Here is a 19,057-nt window from a genome sequence, read left to right as displayed (position 1 = left end):
GCCACAAACTTCTCTTCTCCCAAATCCTGTTCAATACTTCCTCATTAGTTATGTGATCTACCCATCTAATCTTCAGCATTCTTCTGTAGCACCACATTTCGAAAGCTTCTATTCTCTTCTTGTCCGAACTATTTACCGTCCATGTTTCACTTCCATACATGGCTACACTCCACACAAATACTTTCAGAAATGACTTCCTCACACTTAAATCTATACTCGATGTTAACAAATTTCTCTTCTTTAGAAACGCTTTCCTAGCTATTGCTAGTCTACATTTTACATCATCTCTACTTCGACCATCATCAGTTATTTTTCTCCCCAAATAGCAAAACTCCTTTACTACTTTAAGTGTCTCATTTCCTAATCTAATACCCTCAGCATCACCCGACTTAATTCGACTACATTCCATTATCCGCGTTTTGCTTTGGTTGATGTTCATCTTATATCCTCCCTTCAAGACACCATCCATTCCGTTCAACTGCTCTTCCAAGTCCTTTGCTGTCTCTGACAGAATTACAATGTCATCGGCGAACCTCAAAGTTTTTATTTCTTCTCCATGGATTGTAATACCTACTCCAAATTTTTCTTTTGTGTCCTTTACTGCTTGCTCAATATACAGATTGAATAACATTGGGGAGAGGCTACAACCCTGTCTTACTCCCTTCCCAACCATTGCTTCCCATTCATGTCCCTCGACTTTTATAACTGCCATCTGGTTTCTGTACAAATTGTAAATAGCCTTTCGCCCCTGTATTTTACCCCTGCCACCTTTAGAATTTGAAAGAGATTATTCCAGTCAACATTGTCAAAAGCTTTCTCTAAGTCTACAAATGCTAGAGACGTAGGTTTGTCTGTCCTTAATCTTTCTTCTAAGATAAGTCGTAATGTCAGTATTGCCTCACGTGTTCCAGTATTTCTACGGAATCCAAACTGATCTTCCCTGAGGTCGGCTTCTACTAGTTTTTCCATTCGTCTGTAAAGAATTCGAGTTAGCATTTTGCAGCTGTGGCTTATTAAACTCATAACTGTGTTCTCTGTTATCCAACCTACTGGTCAATTATTTATGGCTTAGACCTGTAGACTAGTCTGAGTGTTCCTGGCTGATTTGTGTGACACTAATGTCTATGGCTACCACTTCAGATTCCAACTAACCCCAGTCCCCTTTCTCGCATGAGACACTATGTCTTACAACATCTGATTTGGGATGGTGGAAGCCATATTTTGTGACAATTTTCGGTGTTTTCATCTGAATTACTTGCAGAGATTTTTTTCTAGTTGAGGACCAAAGCGTGTCCGGCCAGGTACCGTGTTTATTGTTAACTTTATACTGTTATTATTGTGTCGTAACGATAACGGCATTGTTGAACGCGACTTGAATGTCGCAGCGGCACTGCTGAGTGAGGCCAGTGGGCAATATTATAGAGGACGCCTTGGCCGAAGTGCACTGACAGGCACTGCCGTGACGTGTGTTCAATGGGAGTTCCAAAGGACAGCAGCCAGCAGTCCGGCGTGCCCCACCTCGCGTGACTGCGCTGATGCGAGGGGCAATGGTGGATTTGGCGCGATGCGACCATAGATTCTTGCTGGGATTCTCCCGTGGCAGTTCCACGCGTTACAGTCGGTTGTTGACGAGTCGTATCCCTTGCCTCTCACGCCACCAGTTACAGTGCAGCCATAAGTTGCAGCCACAACTGTAGTACTTACTTCAATATTCTGTTGATGGAATTTGGTTCGTGTTGCGAGGCTCTTGCCGCATTGCCTCATATCATTGATAATTACCCTTCTCCTTGTCGATTATGGATTTCACCACGGTTTGTTGACGTTCATTAACGACAATGGATTGAGATTCCACTCCTGGTTTATTACATCCTTTGTCGAAAGACGCTTACCGAATTAAACTAACGAAATTATTATACAGGTTTCCCCCATTAAAGCTTCAGTCCTGCAGGACATTCCCTACGCATAAATTACGGTTCAATATCTTTTAATAAGCGACCGTAACATTTAGTACACTACTTAGCTTTCTCCGATCGGAACAGATGCAGAGCCCATAGATGCTCAAGCGCTCATTGTCGCGCCCCTCAGAGGTTGTTTTTGTTGTCTTCTCGATCGAGATGCAGAAACAGTGACCTCACAGTGTCATTGTTTATTCTAGCCTTGGTGACTAAGCTGTTGATCTAGCCTGGTCTTGTAGGAAAATTATTTGTTGTCACTGCCTCTGTGTTGTGATTTCATATTTTTTTAATGTAAATCTTACTAAGTGAATTTTTATTTTTAAGGCATATTTCTTTATTCAGTAATGGACTCTATAACAATCTAAGGAGTTATATACTTCTCTTTGTTAAAAAGTTGAATTTTCAATTTGGAGCAAATAGGGCCAGTTGAAGTAATTGTAATATCTATCCCACTTAAAGTTACATGTTTAATACACCATTTCACAATGAATGAAAAATGTATTTTACACAATCAGACAAGTTCCTCCCTCCCCTCCTAAACCCATAGCACAATGGTGTAAGATGGAAGCATACTAGGGCTAGTAACAAAGGTTAGTAAATCGGAACCATTGTCTAACCACAACCTGTGCTGCTGGCAAAGTCAAGTTGAATTAAACTGGTTGTGCCAGTGAAACCTCCCCTTACAAAAATTTATGAATGATAGTGCTGATAAACCCTTCACATTATTTCATTTTCAAACAGCTGAGCAAAACTGGTCGTAGTCAAACATTTCGCTCTTTACTTATTCTGATCAACACTAAACTGACACACAATATTTTTTGCGCAACGCAATCTGACTTTCAATAATCTCTACAAAATAATGGCCCAGACTAACCTCTACCTTTCATGAATCACTTACCTCACAAAAACCTTCGTTATTTGAACTACTGCAATACAGCGAGCGCCAATACTGCCAGCTAAATAAAAGATTCTAACTACTTAAGGCACTAACTACTGATAGGCATAGTTAGCCAATGAAAGATTTTGATAAAGAACAAACAATGTATTTACCTTAATAGTGTTCAAAAGTCATAATATATTTATCAGTTCATGACGTCCAGTCTTACAAATTTACTGTCTCTGATGGATCTACGTGCAGATGGTCCGCTCTCAAAATTATGCCATCTCTCTCCCACATCGACCACTGCTGGCGGCTCACCTCCAACTGCACAACGCTACGTGCTGTTCACATCGAACTGCCCAACACTACTATAGCGAATATTCCGACAATGCCAACCAACCACAGACTGCACACAGCACAGCCAGTGATTTTCATACAGATCACTACGTGACGTTACCAACATAAAAACCTAAACAGCCTACTTACACCAGTTGCATCACAACTCATTTGTGCAACTCTTTTAATAAGCACTTTTTGTGGTTAACTGTAAATAGACTCCCTAAGAATGATCAGACCCTGGAGGTCCCAACGTTGCCAGATAAATTAACTGCATACATAAATACAACAAATAAAACCAATAATGCATTCAAATACTTTCATAAAATTCTTAAAACCACTGAGAATCAAAATTTTCGCCTTATTCGACATCTGGCATCTGTGTTTTTACACCACATTTACACTATTATGCAAAGGTGCTGGTTCAACTCCCAGCATGTCTATCGACGACGATTTTGAATGTTCTGTTACAGTTGTGACCGGAGTAGGTTAATACAGTTCAATCGATTACGTATGACTATATGTTTGAGTATCAATGTAACATGTCTGTCTGATGCACATCTTCGACATTTTTTCTTTTTTCAAAATTTAAAGCTGCAAGTCTTGCAGTCATCTTCTCGTCTGTTTTGAAGAAAGCAATTGCACTAGCTATATTCCAATTACCGTCAAACTTTCCTCAAAATCTGTCAACCCCGATATCTTAGTGCATCAAAAATAATAAATTTCTAAATGAATAATACGTGTTGAGAAGTTTTACACTGGCACGTATTTCGATGCCACATCTTTTCAACTTTAAAGACGCTAGCGACCAACTATCGGAAATCTTCCCCTATTACTTCTTGTGAGTTTACTGCCTACTACTGCTATCAGGACGTTCAAATTTTCTCTCAATTTAATGTATACATATGATTAACTTCTCATAATGCGAAATTTTTGTAGGATATCATATTCACTAGCGACGTTGGAAAGTATTAACATCACAATTCCAATTTCGGCCTTAAGGCCTCCGACATGTCGGAGGACGTTTAAGGAACAAAATTACCACCTGATAATGACCTTACGGCCTAAATTGCAATTGCGAAATAAATAATTTCTACAGTCAACGGCAAATATGATGTCCTTCAAATACATAATAGAACCAACGTAAAGAACCTGTGAGACGTAAGAGAACTGTACATGGCGTCCTGACGGAGCCATACGCGTCCCATAAATGAGAGATCATTCTGCAAGAGCAGGCAATAGCGGGCGGAAATAAGTCTGATAACAGAGAGAGCAGTTTTAACGACGTTATCAGGTTTTATAGAGCAAACACAGAGCCGTATCAAAGTGGTAAAATTGCCAGCAACGTACCTCTACACTAGCGCAATAACCCCGAAGCAGCACGGAAGGCTCGTAAAAATTCTCACAGGGCAGAGCTGTTAGCTGTGTAAAGCAAACGCCCACTCCGGTACGGGCTCGGCACCACCTTAACGATTCCACGCGAAGTACAGCGTCGTAAATCCGGGCGCTTGCACGATTGCAGCGTTATGCTTTACTTCAGTCGTGGGCGTGCTTTCCAGTAGGCGTAATAAAGCTCCACCTGTTAACGCTAGTAGTTTGCTATTTCGTTTGGGCGGACTTAGAAAAAATACTGACAGTCATTATTTGAGGAAGCAACGCACTGTTGTAACTTGTAGGATCACTATGAAATTCAGGTAGGCCTTAGAGTATGCATGCGTAGTCATAAAGTTTTAATTATCACCTTCAAAAATACAGTTAGAGAATTATTTTTTTGTTTGTTTGAAGGTACACGTCATTAGTCGTGTTAGACATTCAAATTCCCACCCGACAGTAAACTGCTAGAGGGGTGGGGGAAGGGGAGGATGGGTGGGGAGGAAGATACTTCCGACCACCCTCTACCCCTAAACTTGCCAAATCCAGAATAAATTGGCTACCCTGTGATGCCACGGTACGAAGGCCAGGATCAAAAAGAAGAAGATGTTATGTTCGTCGATATAACAACATATCGTTATTTGTCGCTCTTCACACTGTAGGTGAATTCGCAAGTTGTTGAATGATCCATATTTTTGCTGTGGCAAAGTGAGGGAAACGACTGTCAATAAATCGTTTAAGCTTCGTCATGTTTCTCATCATGGTCATTTCGTAAGACGTACATGTCTGGAAGTAAACTGCTGTCCAACGCTTCTCGAAACATACACTCTGTGAGTTTCAACAGGAAACCTCTCCATAATGCAAAACGACTCCCTTGTAGCGTCTGCAATCCGTTGAGGATTTCCATAACGCTCCTTGCTTCGTTGGATCTTATTAATTCAGAAACATGATCATGGTTGAAAAACACTGGCTGTTTAACAACACGTTTCATCCTTTACGTGCATCATCAGATGATGTAGTATTCTGAAATAAGCATTCATCAAATCGTGCAAGACAGGTAAAGGATATTAAACACACTAACATTCTCAGACTTAGAAAATGGTTCAAATCCCTCTAAGCACTAAGGGACTTAACATCTGAGGTCATCAGTCCCCTAGAACTTACAACTACTAAAACCTAACTAACCTAAGGACATCACACACATCCATGCCCGAGGCAGGATTCGAAGCTGCGATAGTAGCGATCGCGCGGTTCCAGACTGAAGCGCCTAGAACCGCTCGGCCGCTGCTGCCGGCTCATACATAGAACTGCAGAAATGAGTCCATGCACAAACATGGTATCATCTGTACACAAAAAAGTAATTTTCTCAAAACAGACACGGAACCAAACAGGGTACGTCGAATGTCGAAGGAAGTCCTGACTGTAAGCTCATATTTTGGTCACTAAATTCTCTTATTAAAAAGTGTACATAATTATCTAGCACTCGCAGTGTTAAAAATTGTGTGAATGTAATACATAAACAAGTGGACGTTATTCAGACATGTATATTTTTTAATTCTTGTAGATATGAAGCCGCGCGGGATTAGCCGAGCGGTCTCAGGCGCTGCAGTCATCGACTGTGTGGCTGGTCCCGCCGGAGGTTCGAGTCCTCACTCGGGCATGGGTGTGTGTGTTTGTCCTTACGATAATTTAAGTTAAGTAGTGTGTAAGCTTAAGGAGTGATGACCTTAGCAGTTAAGTCCCATGACATTTGAACATTTTTTGTAGATATGAAAATCTAGCTGAATTTTCTACTTTTCTTGTAGATGCAAACTGGGTGGGCGACAATACCAGCATCTTCAGCCCCCTCATGTAGTAGGTGCTGCAGGAGATAGCAGCTGAGACAGTGGATGTCGCCAACGTGCCTCCTGCTAGGGGAACCCCCGCTGCGCCGCAGTTCGGCCAACCCTCTTCCTCCTGCGTGCAGCCGCCTACTGCTCGCTGTACTTCCGCCCGTCCGTCTCTTGGCTGTCACGAGCCCCAGTGTTTCTTCACGAACCCTGCTGCGCTGCTACTTTAGGGTATTAAAAACAAAAAGTGCAGAAAAGAAAGGACAGGCGAGACAAGGCAGCGGCGCCGACGGCGGCTAGCACGCCTCGGTACCCCCCGCCGATGGTGGGGCGTCTTCCACCGTCTTGGCTTTCTTTCGCTCTTTCTTCTCTCGTTTTTTCGGCATTCATTTCTCGTATCCCAGCTGTATTAAAAAAGCACTGCCACTGTTTTAAGACGAGAGAAGTGTACCGGTATGGACTAATATTATACAATGTACGAAATTACCAGCTCTTTGTTTACTGACATTAAAGGCTAAAACTATGAAACGACTCCCGGATCTCGATTCATAATTCCTTATAATATTCATTCTTCGTATATTATTGTTCAGATCACATCTGAGTAAAGCACTATATGTACTATTCAGCCTTTCCCATTCCTTTAGCGAACCGATCAGACCTGCAGCATTTCATACAAGGATGGTAAATGTTTTAATCTGTCATCTTAAACAAAAATATCAGTTACAAAATTTATCAGGGTCTCTCTCAGTTCCTTACATTTCGTCAGACTGGAACTGTATGCACCTCAAATACTGAAACCAGATAGTATAGAAGTTCTGAATGCACCAGTAATTTCCAGAATGAAATTTTCAGTCTGCAGCGGAGTGTGCGCTGATATGAAACTTCCTGGAAGATTAAAACTGTGTGTCGGACCGAGACTCGAAGTCGGGACCTTTGCCTTTCGCGGACAAATGCTCAGTTTTAATCTGTCAGGAAGTTTCATATCGGCGAACACTCCGCTGCAGAGTGAAAATTTCATTCCGAAAATATCCCCTAGGCTATGGCTGAGCCATGTCACCGCAATATCCTTTCTTCCAGGAGTGCTAGTTCTGCAAGGTATGCAGGAGAGCTTCTGCGAAGTTTGGAAGGTAGGAGACGAGGTACTGGCGGAATTAAAGCTGGCAGGAGGGAGCGTGAGTCGTGCTTGGGTAGCTCAGTTGGTAGAGCACTTTCCCGCGAAAGGCAAAGGTCCCGAGTTCGAGCCTCGGTCCGGCAAACAGTTTTAATCTGCCAGGGAGTTTCGTACCAGTAATTTCTTTCAGAGATTCGTTAAACTTCTCATTACCAATTTCGTGAATCTGTATATTCACTTTTCCACGAGAGATACATTACTTGATTATTATTTCACGCCAATCTGTAGGATTATTTTATTTTAGATATGCAGCTCTATCCATGGACATTACCAACACAGCAGTTCAAAACTGTTGGAACCCTCTCTTTACTTCAGCGTACTACAGTTTGTTCCTATGCTTCGAAAGTGGGCTGCGAAGCCAGTATCGTAACCACCAAAGACCTACCTAAATCACTCTAAAAAATACCCGCATAATAATTACCTGTTGGTTAAAAATCGCATCGTCGCGAAATTAATACTGGAAACCACTCCGTGTGACCAATAATTAACTGGTATAAATACCGTATGCAAGACATGAGCGATATTACTTGCCTTTATATAATACTTCTCTTTCGTTGATATACGCAAATTTATTAACATGGCTGTTCTAAGTTATGTATTCGCAGCTTGACACAAACTGTGTAAGTCGCTGTCGAGAACCGCGTTGCTTGTGGGAACCAAGATCGACACTACGTCGGTGACCGAAAATGCTGTAGAGATCTACCAGGACGACTTCAAAAAATGTTAGCTGAAATCGGAACCGTAAACACCACCAGAATAATCTTAAATAGTAAACCACAACAACACAGATTTCCGAAGTCCACGTTCATAAAAACGAGGTAGCTGTAGTATTCGAGAATCTGTTACGAATACTGGCCCATCCTCATATGACATGTTCTCTACAATTTCCGGAACCACTACCGGTGACAGTGGAACAGAGTGACACTCTAATATTATCGGTGGCACTCTAGAGATCTGTCTCCATATCACTGAATGAAGGAACATTTAAGTGAATCTGAATTTTTTTTTAAACTCAAATTTTTCCGCTCATCAGCGACTCTATAGAATCTGGTGCGATGAAATTCCATAAAGGCATTCTTTGATATGTATTCCAACACAAGAATATTCTCCCATGTGTTGTAAGGAATATTCTAGCTACTTGAAGAGAAGGTAGTAAGGAACATTTAAGTGAATCACAATTTTTTTTAAAAACTCTAATTTTTCCGCTCATCAGCGACTCTATAGAATCTGGTGGTATAAATTTCCATAAAAGCATTCTTTGATATGTATTCCAACACGAGAATATTCTCCCATATGTTGTAAGGAATATTCTAGCTACTCGAAGAGAAGGTAGTAAGGGGTAGTTGACCTTCCTTTCAAACAATTTAAAACACAGTCACAGAACCGAACCACCATTATCATGTATAAATTAATGTTCGAGATTCCCTCCACGCTCTACAGGTTTATACTTTGTCTAGTTTGAAAGCCTTATAGTTTCGAGGTGCCGGGGTGGAGAAGAGTTTGTACCTCTTTAATTCAGACGAATTTTGCATGAGAACGAGACATGCACTCGACCCCCTCCTTATCTACCAGCTAATTAATTATGCGCACAACGGTAACGGAATGAAATGATGGTGGACCCTGCTAGTTGGTAAAATAAGGAGTGCACACTCATAATAATTTAATAAAAAGCGTAATCTACTGAAAAAAGAGAACTTTATTATAATAAACAACAAGAAGTGGGATTCTGCAGTGTGCCACGACCTCCGATGCTCGCCTCGCACAGGCCACCCAGGAAAGTAACCCAACATGTTTAGGAAACAAGTGAAAAGTATTTTTTGAGCTCTCAGTACAAATACTCTCATTACAATAACCTTATTCGGTCGGTTACTACCGTGCAATGACATAGAACATTAGTAAAATTGATGAAAATGAGAGGAGACTTGCAAAAGAGGGCATGGAACGTCTCATAGTAATTTAGGGCAATTATTAGGCTATGTAGATAGAGTGGATCCGACAGATCCGTAGTTTGTGGCATCAGTAGCTGTTTAAGGTTTATTGACCAGATGGGATATCTGAGAGTGTGACTAGATGCCAATAATCTGGTATAGCTATACCCAAACTTTTTTGTGGACTTTGTGTAGTTTGCTGTTCGCCAAGATTGTACAAATGAATACCAGGTATGTTACTGTGAGATAAAAGTTTCATGCCTAGACAATGGCTATTTGTCACTCCATATAATATCAGAGTTACTACAGTAACATGCATCCAAGGCAATTATGATAATACTGAATATGCAAAAAGATAGTGATAATTCCTATGGCAAGTCCACAGTCAAGTCCACTGTAAAAAAGGTAACTGAAAATTGCATGGTATTTCATTTTGACGCTCATAAATGTAAATATTTAAAGATTAAAGTGTATCTGTAAAACTTAATAACGTTTGTGATACAATTTGAATAAAAAGACTTTAATCTGTCACCGTGACAACTTCTAACTGAGACGAAAATGTTAACTGTGACATCTGGCATGCCCAAGTAATTTGAAAATAACTGTTTCACGGTACGTACTACATCAGCACTATAACAGATATTAAAATACCAAGATGCTGAACGGAATTTACGTTTTTGAGGTAGAGCTACATCACTTTGCAAATGGCACTGAATGAAACAATATCTCTGCAACATAGCAAGTTAACAGTGTTTGCCAATAGTCGCTAAGAGACTGTCTTTATCGTAAATATATGAATGTCTACTCAATAGACCATCAGCAGTGGACTTTGCCGAGATGGTTTGGCTTACGCGCCTGAACAACACAGAAAGTTGCACCGCATATGAAACCACATCACTAGTTACAGGCTGACCTGGCTGTGTAATGTTAGCCAACATGGGCTTGATATAGGGTAATCCGAAGGGCTGAAAGCAACGGGTAACTACTGCCGTAATTTTTTTTTCTCGAGGGCACATTACTGTATGGCTTAATCATGATGGTATCCTCTTGGAAAAAATATTCCGGAGGTGCAATAGTTCCCCATTCGGAGTGCTCAGGAGTACGTCATTATCAGAAAAAATAATAGTGGCATTCTATGAGTCGCAGCTCGGAATACTGGATCTCTTAATCGAGTAAGAAGATTAAATGGTATAAAAAAGGATACGCTGAAGTTAGTTATATCGGAAATAAGTGAAGCATGATTGCAGGAAGAAGCCAGTACAGAGTTATCAAAACAAACTCAAACAGGGATAATGTAGGAGTAGGCCTAACAATCAGTACACCCACCAAAAAAGTATAAGTTTATGCGCCAACAAGCTTCACACCGAGTACATAGGGTTTTCCAAGAGGAATGGTAAATATTGAGGAATATAACAGGAACGCTAATTGAAGCAAAAATATTTATATGGACATATGCCCCATTCTGAATTGTGTAGGTGACACAGCCCATTTAATGTCATTTTTGTACGTTTTTCTTTATTGAAATACCCTGCCTCAAATTAAAATGTGCCGCTGTACAAAATTAAATATTAAATTTCCTACAGAAAAGATCCTATTCATTTTCTTCTCTAGGACTAACAGTCCGCCCCAAAAGATTGAGAATAGTGAAAACCTCGTTTGACGTGCAAGCACTGTAATTAGGTAGTTTTGAACTTGTTTCCCGACTTCATAGTCACAAATGTCCTGTATTAAACTGTTCTTCTCGACCGACTCTGCATTTTTGTGGTACGTTGTAAAGTATGGCAATGTACTGAATATCATAGAAAATGAATAACAATGTACATTAAATGTATTCTATCGCGGAAACCTTCCAGAATAGAACGCATGTCTATATGAAGCTTTTTGCTTCAAATCATCGTTCCCGTCATATACCTGAATATTGAGCATTTATCCGGGGACATCCTTCATAATGGAAAAATAGAGATTTCGAAACCAGATAGTAAACAGCAAGACATTTTCAGGGGCAGATCTGTGGATTAAAACTTAATAAATGGCAGAAACGTAAGGAATTAAGGAGATGGAACCTGGATGTAGAGTAACGAAATTTCTGGCATACCTGTTAGTGCTAAAGTTGCAAGATCACAGATTAACGTAGGCACGAAATAAGCCATTGCAAATATAAAATGCTGGTAGACTAACAACCGGTGTAACCACCAAAGTGTTGAATGTAAGCTTGTAAACATGTATATATTGTGTTGTACGGGTATCGGATATCAGTTTGTGTACTATGGAGTTCTGTGCTTGTTGCACTTGCCGGTCAGTACAGGGACGGTTAATGCTGTTTGTGTATGACATTGGATTCAAAATTAATGCTTCAAATGGTTCTGAGCACTATGGGACTTAACTTCTGAGGTCATCAGTCCCCTAGAACTTAGAACTACTGATACCTAACTAACCTAAGGACATCACACACATCCATGCCCGAGGCAGGATTCGAATCTGCGACCGTAGCGGTCGCGCGGTTCCAGACTGTAGCGCCTAGAACCGCTCGGCCACCCCGGCCGGCTATGACATTGGAGTTGTCATCCGATGATGTCACAGATGTGCTCGATTGGAGAAGAACCGGTAATCGAGTATGTCAAGGCAACACGTCTACATTCTCAAGAGCACTGACCCTTGCTCCGGCTCGTCTTCGTGCCATTGACAGGTGGGCGTCGTGTGTTGAGATTGTCACCTCTCATTTTCTTAGGCTGTTAACTGGCGCCACTACGTTTGCTCGCTTTCTCTGTCCGTGAATGGCAGCAGCGGCGTTTACCGATAGCGAGTACTGTGGCACTATGTTTGCAATTACCTCCTGTTTTCCGTGTCGTGCGTGTCGTGCGTGTTGAAAACAGACGACTTATTTTTTTATGTGTACCTTGTTACCACTTGTGGTTTTTGTGGTTTTGCACGAACAACTGTAATGTAAAACAAGGAAAACTACCTAAGAAGATGTATACGTAAAATTTTTGTGTGGTTTTAAATTCGCTCATTCCTTCTCAAAAACTCAAATTTATGTATGTAAAGAAGGTACATACATGTTGTTTAATAATAATAAAAAAAGGAGGAAATCTACTGTCATACTGTTAATTCAGCGGACTGTGTGAGGAAAGGGAGAAAGAATTGTGTTTGTTCAAGGCGGATCCCATCCGACAATAAATACACTCCTGGAAATTGAAATAAGAACACCGTGAATTCATTGTCCCAGGAAGGGGAAACTTTACTGACACATTCCTGGGGTCAGATATATCACATGATCACACTGACAGAACCACAGGAACATAGACACAGGCAACAGAGCATGCACAATGTCGGCACTAGTACAGTGTATATCCACTTTTCGCAGCAATGCAGGCTGCTATTCTCCCATGGAGACGATCGTAGAGATGCTGGATGTAGTCCTGTGGAACGGCTTGCCATGCCATTTCCACCTGGCGCCTCAGTTGGACCAGCGTTCGTGCTGGACGTGCAGACCGCGTGAGACGACGCTTAAACCAGTCCCAAACATGCTCAATGGGGGACGGATCCGGAGATCTTGCTGGCCAGGGTAGTTGACTTACACCTTCTAGAGCACGTTGGGTGGCACGGGATACATGCGGACGTGCATTGTCCTGTTGGAACAGCAAGTTCCCTTGCCGGTCTAGGAATGGTAGAACGATGGGTTCGATGACGGTTTGGATGTACCGTGCACTATTCAGTGTCCCCTCGACGATCACCAGTGGTGTACGGCCAGTGTAGGAGATCGCTCCCCACACCATGATGCCGGGTGTTGGCCCTGTGTGCCTCGGTCGTATGCAGTCCTGATTGTGGCGCTCACCTGCACGGCGCCAAACACGCATACGACCATCATTGGCACCAAGGCAGAAGCGACTCTTATCGCTGAAGACGACACGTCTCCATTCGTCCTTCCATTCACGCCTGTCGCGACACCACTGGAGGCGGGCTGCACGATGTTGGGGCGTGAGCGGAAGACGGCCTAACGGTGTGCGGGACCGTAGCCCAGCTTCATGGAGACGGTTGCGAATGGTCCTCGCCGATACCCCAGGAGCAACAGTGTCCCTAATTTGCTGGGAAGTGGCGGTGCGGTCCCCTACGGCACTGCGTAGGATCCTACGGTCTTGGCGTGCATCCGTGCGTCGCTGCGGTCCGGTCCCAGGTCGACGGGCACGTGCACCTTCCGCCGACTACTGGCGACAACATCGATGTACTGTGGAGACCTCACGCCCCACGTGTTGAGCAATTCGGCGGTACGTCCACCCGGCCTCCCGCATGCCCACTATACGCCCTCGCTCAAAGTCCGTCAACTGCACATACGGTTCACGTCCACGCTGTCGCGGCATGCTACCAGTGTTAAAGACTGCGATGGAGCTCCGTATGCAAAGGCAAACTGGCTGACAGTGACGGCGGCGGTGCACAAATGCTGCGCAGCTAGCGCCATTCGACGGCCAATACCGCGGTTCCTGGTGTGTCCGCTGTGCCGTGCGTGTGATCATTGCTTGTACAGCCCTCTCGCAGTGTCCGGAGCAAGTATGGTGGGTCTGACACACCGGTGTCAATGTGTTCTTTTTTCCATTTCCAGGAGTGTATTTGCAGCCAGGATGAGTGGGATAACCACGGGAGGGCTCCGGCTGTCACGCGAAATCACACCCCAGACCGTAACTCCTGATGCAGGGCCAGTGTGTCCAGCATGCAGACAGGTTGGTTGTAAGCCCTCAGCTGTCCACCTTCTAACCCACACACATCGTCACTAACAACGAAACAACCATACCTCATCAGAAAACACTGCAGACTTCCATCCTGCCCCCTCTCTCCCCACTCCCCCTCCCCTAATGAGCTCTTGCGTAGCAACACTGAAGTTACAAATGGCTGTGGATTGTTATCAGTGGACTGAACATTATAGGGCGTCTGGCTCGGAATGTCCTTGACGTAAACGATTTGTAACAGCTCGTTATGCCACTGTGGTATCAACTGATACTCATATTGCTGCTGCCATGCTGTACGATGCGCCAGGGCCATACGCCGAACGCGATGGCCTTAACTCTCGCTAGTGTCACGTGGCCGTGGGAAGCCCGGATTTCTTGCTACCATATATCCTCTCTCGTGATCACCGCCACCAGCAAATTCCTTGCAAGGCTTACTGCAATATCGCGGAATAAACATGCATTATCTCATACCCCTATTACACGGCCTCTTTCAAACTCAGTGAAGTGCTGATATGGCATTCACGAGCAACATCAACTCACCACGTCCAATGTCAAAGGTAATTAACACAACCGTTTCAACGTTTTTTTGAAACAAACATTTACATCCTCATAGCAGCGCTACCAGCGCAGCTCTTACGCGACTGGCACGAAATTTGAATAGACTTGATCTTTCAGATGTAAAAACATGACTTCCAAAATTCGTTTGTCACACAACTCCTGTTGGAGTAGCGATTTCCTTTTCATCAGTTTATATAAGGAGCTACCAAAGTGTTTCTGTTTATGAGCGTTGTTGCAGAGTATATTCAACGTAGTGCGACTCCGATGCGAGTATATAAGCACCGACACGAAGGCAAGGGATCAGTAAGGCATTCGTATCTTTGCAACGTGCATGCAGTAAATGCGGAAACGTGAACTAAGGTGACATTATTGCCAAATACGCCCAAAAAGAACCAAAATACTGTCATTTTCTCTTGGCTGCTGAAGCACAAACACCGGTACACATCCATGGGAGAATTAAGAGTGTGTAAGTTGGTTGTTGTTATGGTCTTCAGTCCTGAGACTGGTTTGATGCAGCTCTCCATCCTACTCTATCCTGTGCATGCTGCTTCATCTCCCAGTACCTACTGCAACCTACATCCTTCTGAGTCTGCTTGGTGTATTCATCTCTTGGTCTCCTTCTACGATTTTTACCCTCCACGCTGCCCTCCAATGCTAAATTTGTGATCCCTTGATGCCTCAGAACATGTCCTACCAACCGATCCCTTTTCTAGTCAAGTTGTGCCAAAAGCTTCTCCCCAATCCTATTCAACACCTCCTCATTAGTTATGTGATCTACCCATCTAATCTTCAACATTCATCTGTAGCACCACATTTCGAAAGCTTCTATTCTCTTCTTGTCTAAACTATTTATCGTCCATGTTTCACTTCTATACATGGCTACACTCCATACAAATACTTTCAGAAACGACTTCCTCACACTTAAATCTATACTCGATGTTAACAAATTTCTCTTCTTCAGAAACGCTTTCCTTGCCATTGCCAGTCTACATTTTATATCTTCCCTACTTCGACCATCATCAGTTATTTTGCTCCCCAAATAGCAAATCTCCTTTACTACTTTAAGTGTCTCATTTCCTAATCTAATACCCTCAGCATCACCCGACTTAATTCGATTGCATTTCATTATCCTCGTTTTGCTTTTGTTGATGTTCATCTTATATCCTCCCTTCAAGACACTATCCATTCCGTTCAACTGCTCTTCCAAGTCCTTTGCTGTCTCTGACAGAATTACAATGTCATCGGCAAACCTCAAACTTTTTATTTCTTCTCCATGGATTTTAATACCTACTCCGAATTTTTCTTTTGTTTCCTTCACTGCTTGCTAAATATACAGATTGAATAACATCGGGGAGAGGCTACAACCCTGTCTCACTCCCTTCCCAACCACTGCTTCCTTTTCATGCCCCTCAACTCTTATAACTGCCATTTTGTTTCTATACAAATTGTAAATAGCCTTTCGCTCCCTATATTTGACCCCTGCCACCTTCAGAATTGGAAAGAGAGTATTCCAGTCAACATTGTCAAAAGCTTTCTCTAAGTCTACAAATGCAAGAATCGTAGGTTTGCCTTTCCTTAATCTAGCTTCTAAGATAAGCCGTAGGGTCAGTATTGCCTCACGTGTTCCTATATTTCTACGGAATCCAAACTGATCTTCCCCAAGGTCGGCTTCTACTAGTTTTTCCATTCGTCTGTAAAGAATTCGCGTTAGTATTTTGCAGCTGTGACTTATTAAACTGATAGTTCGGTAATTTTCAGATCTGTCAACACCTGCATTCTTTGGGATCGGAATTATTATATTCTTCTGAGGGTACTTCGCCTGTCTCATACACCTTGCTCACCAGATGGTAGAGTTTTGTCAGAATTGGCTCTCCCAAGGCCGTCAGTAGTTCCAATGGAATGTTGTCTATTACCGGGGCCTTGTTTCGACTCAAGTCTTTCAGTGCTCTGTCAAACACTTCACGCAGTATCGTATCTCCCATTTCATCTTCATCTACATCCTCTTCCATTTCCATAATATTGTCCTCAAGTACATCGCCCTTGTATAGACCCTCTATATACTCCTTCTACCTTTCTGCTTTCTCTTCTTTGCTTAGAATTGGGTTTCCATCTGAGCTCTTGATATTCATACAAGTAAGTTGGTATGTCTGATGAAAGCCAGCATTATGAAATATGAGGAAGTACTGAACTGAATTGATGAAAAAGGAAATTATTCGCAAACTTGAAAACAGACGATTTATTTTTTTATGTGTACCTTGTTACCACTTGTGGTTTTTGTGGTTTTGCGCGAACAACTGTAATGTAAAACAAGGAAAACTACCTAAGAAGATGTATACGTAAAATTTTTGTGTGGTTTTAAATTCGCTCATTCCTTCTCAAAAACTCAAATTTATGTATGTACAGAAGGTACATACATGTTGTTTAATAATAATAAAAAAGAAGGAAATCTACTGTCATACTGTTAATTCAGCGGACTGTGTGAGGAAAGGGAGAAAGAATTGTGTTTGTTCAAGGCGGATCCCATCCGACAATAAATACACTCCTGGAAATTGAAATAAGAACACCGTGAATTCATCGTCCCAGGAAGAGGAAACTTTATTGACACATTCCTGGGGTCAGATATATCACATGATCACACTGACAGAACCACAGGCACATAGACACAGGCAACAGAGCATGCACAATGTCGGCACTAGTACAGTGTATATCCACCTTTCGCAGCAATGCAGGCTGCTATTCTCCCATGGAGACGATCGTAGAGATGCTGGATGTAGTCCTGTGGAACGGCTTGCCATGCCATTTCCACCTGGCGCCTCAGTTGGACCAGCGTTCGTGCTGGACGTGCAGACCGCGTGAGACGACGCTTCATCCAGTCCCAAACATGCTCAATGGGGGACGGATCCGGAGATCTTGCTGGCCAGGGTAGTTGACTTACACCTTCTAGAGCACGTTGGGTGGCACGGTATACATGCGGGCGTGCATTGTCCTGTTGGAACAGCAAGTTCCCTTGCCGGTCTAGGAATGGTAGAACGATGGGTTCGATGACGGTTTGGATGTATCGTGCACTATTCATTGTCCCCTCGACGATCACCAGTGGTGTACGGCCAGTGTAGGAGATCGCTCCCCACACCATGATGCCGGGTGTTGGCCCTGTGTGCCTCGGTCGTATGCAGTCCTGATTGTGGCGCTCACCTGCACGGCGCCAAGCACGCATACGACCATCATTGGCACCAAAGCAGAAGCGACTCTCATCGCTGAAGACGACACGTCTCCATTCGTCCCTCCATTCACGCCTGTCGCGACACCACTGGAGGCGGGCTGCACGATGTTGGGGCGTGAGCGGAAGACGGCCTAACGGTGTGCGGGACCGTAGCCCAGCTTCATGGAGACGGTTGCGAATGGTCCTCGCCGATACCCCAGGAGCAACAGTGTCCCTAATTTGCTGGGAAGTGGCGGTGCGGTCCCCTACGGCACTGCGTAGGATCCTACGGTCTTGGCGTGCATCCGTGCGTCGCTGCGGTCCGGTCCCAGGTCGACGGGCACGTGCACCTTCCGCCGACTACTGGCGACAACATCGATGTACTGTGGAGACCTCACGCCCCACGTGTTGAGCAATTCGGCGGTACGTCCACCCGGCCTCCCGCATGCCCACTATACGGCCTCGCTCAAAGTCCGTCAGCTGCACATACGGTTCACGTCCACGCTGTCGCGGCATGCTACCAGTGTTAAAGACTGCGATGGAGCTCCGTATGCCACGGCAAACTGGCTGACACTGACGGCGGCGGTGCACAAATGCTGCGCAGCTAGCGCCATTCGACGGCCAACACCGCGGTTCCTGGTGTGTCCGCTGTGCCGTGCGTGTGATCATTGCTTGTACAGCCCTCTCGCAGTGTCCGGAGCAAGTATGGTGGGTCTGACACACCGGTGTCAATGTGTTCTTTTTTCCATTTCCAGGAGTCTATGTAAGCTGACAGGGACAAAAGACATTCAACCTCAAGATCAACTACTCTCCTAGTTTTTTTGAAGACTTATTCGCAAATCCCTTTCTCACTGGTTACTCAACAAAGTCGGGCTGTTTATAACTAGGAGACATAACGTATTTCTATAGCCTGTATGTTGTCGAACTAGTGTTCGAGGCTATTTTCAAATTAAGTTTCCAGTATTACTTCGCTAAACGAAAGTAGTATATAAAGTATGTTTAGTTTTCACAGTAGATACTGGGAACCAGATAGTCCCATCCAAGTACGACTGCGGGCTCGGGCTATTTCCCTGCTATCGAACTGAGGATCTCTTTGACTGATTCTATCT

Source organism: Schistocerca cancellata, chromosome 9, assembly GCF_023864275.1.
Source record: "Schistocerca cancellata isolate TAMUIC-IGC-003103 chromosome 9, iqSchCanc2.1, whole genome shotgun sequence".
Lineage (NCBI taxonomy): Eukaryota > Metazoa > Arthropoda > Insecta > Orthoptera > Acrididae > Schistocerca > Schistocerca cancellata.
Note: the sequence above shows the minus strand (reverse complement) of the source record.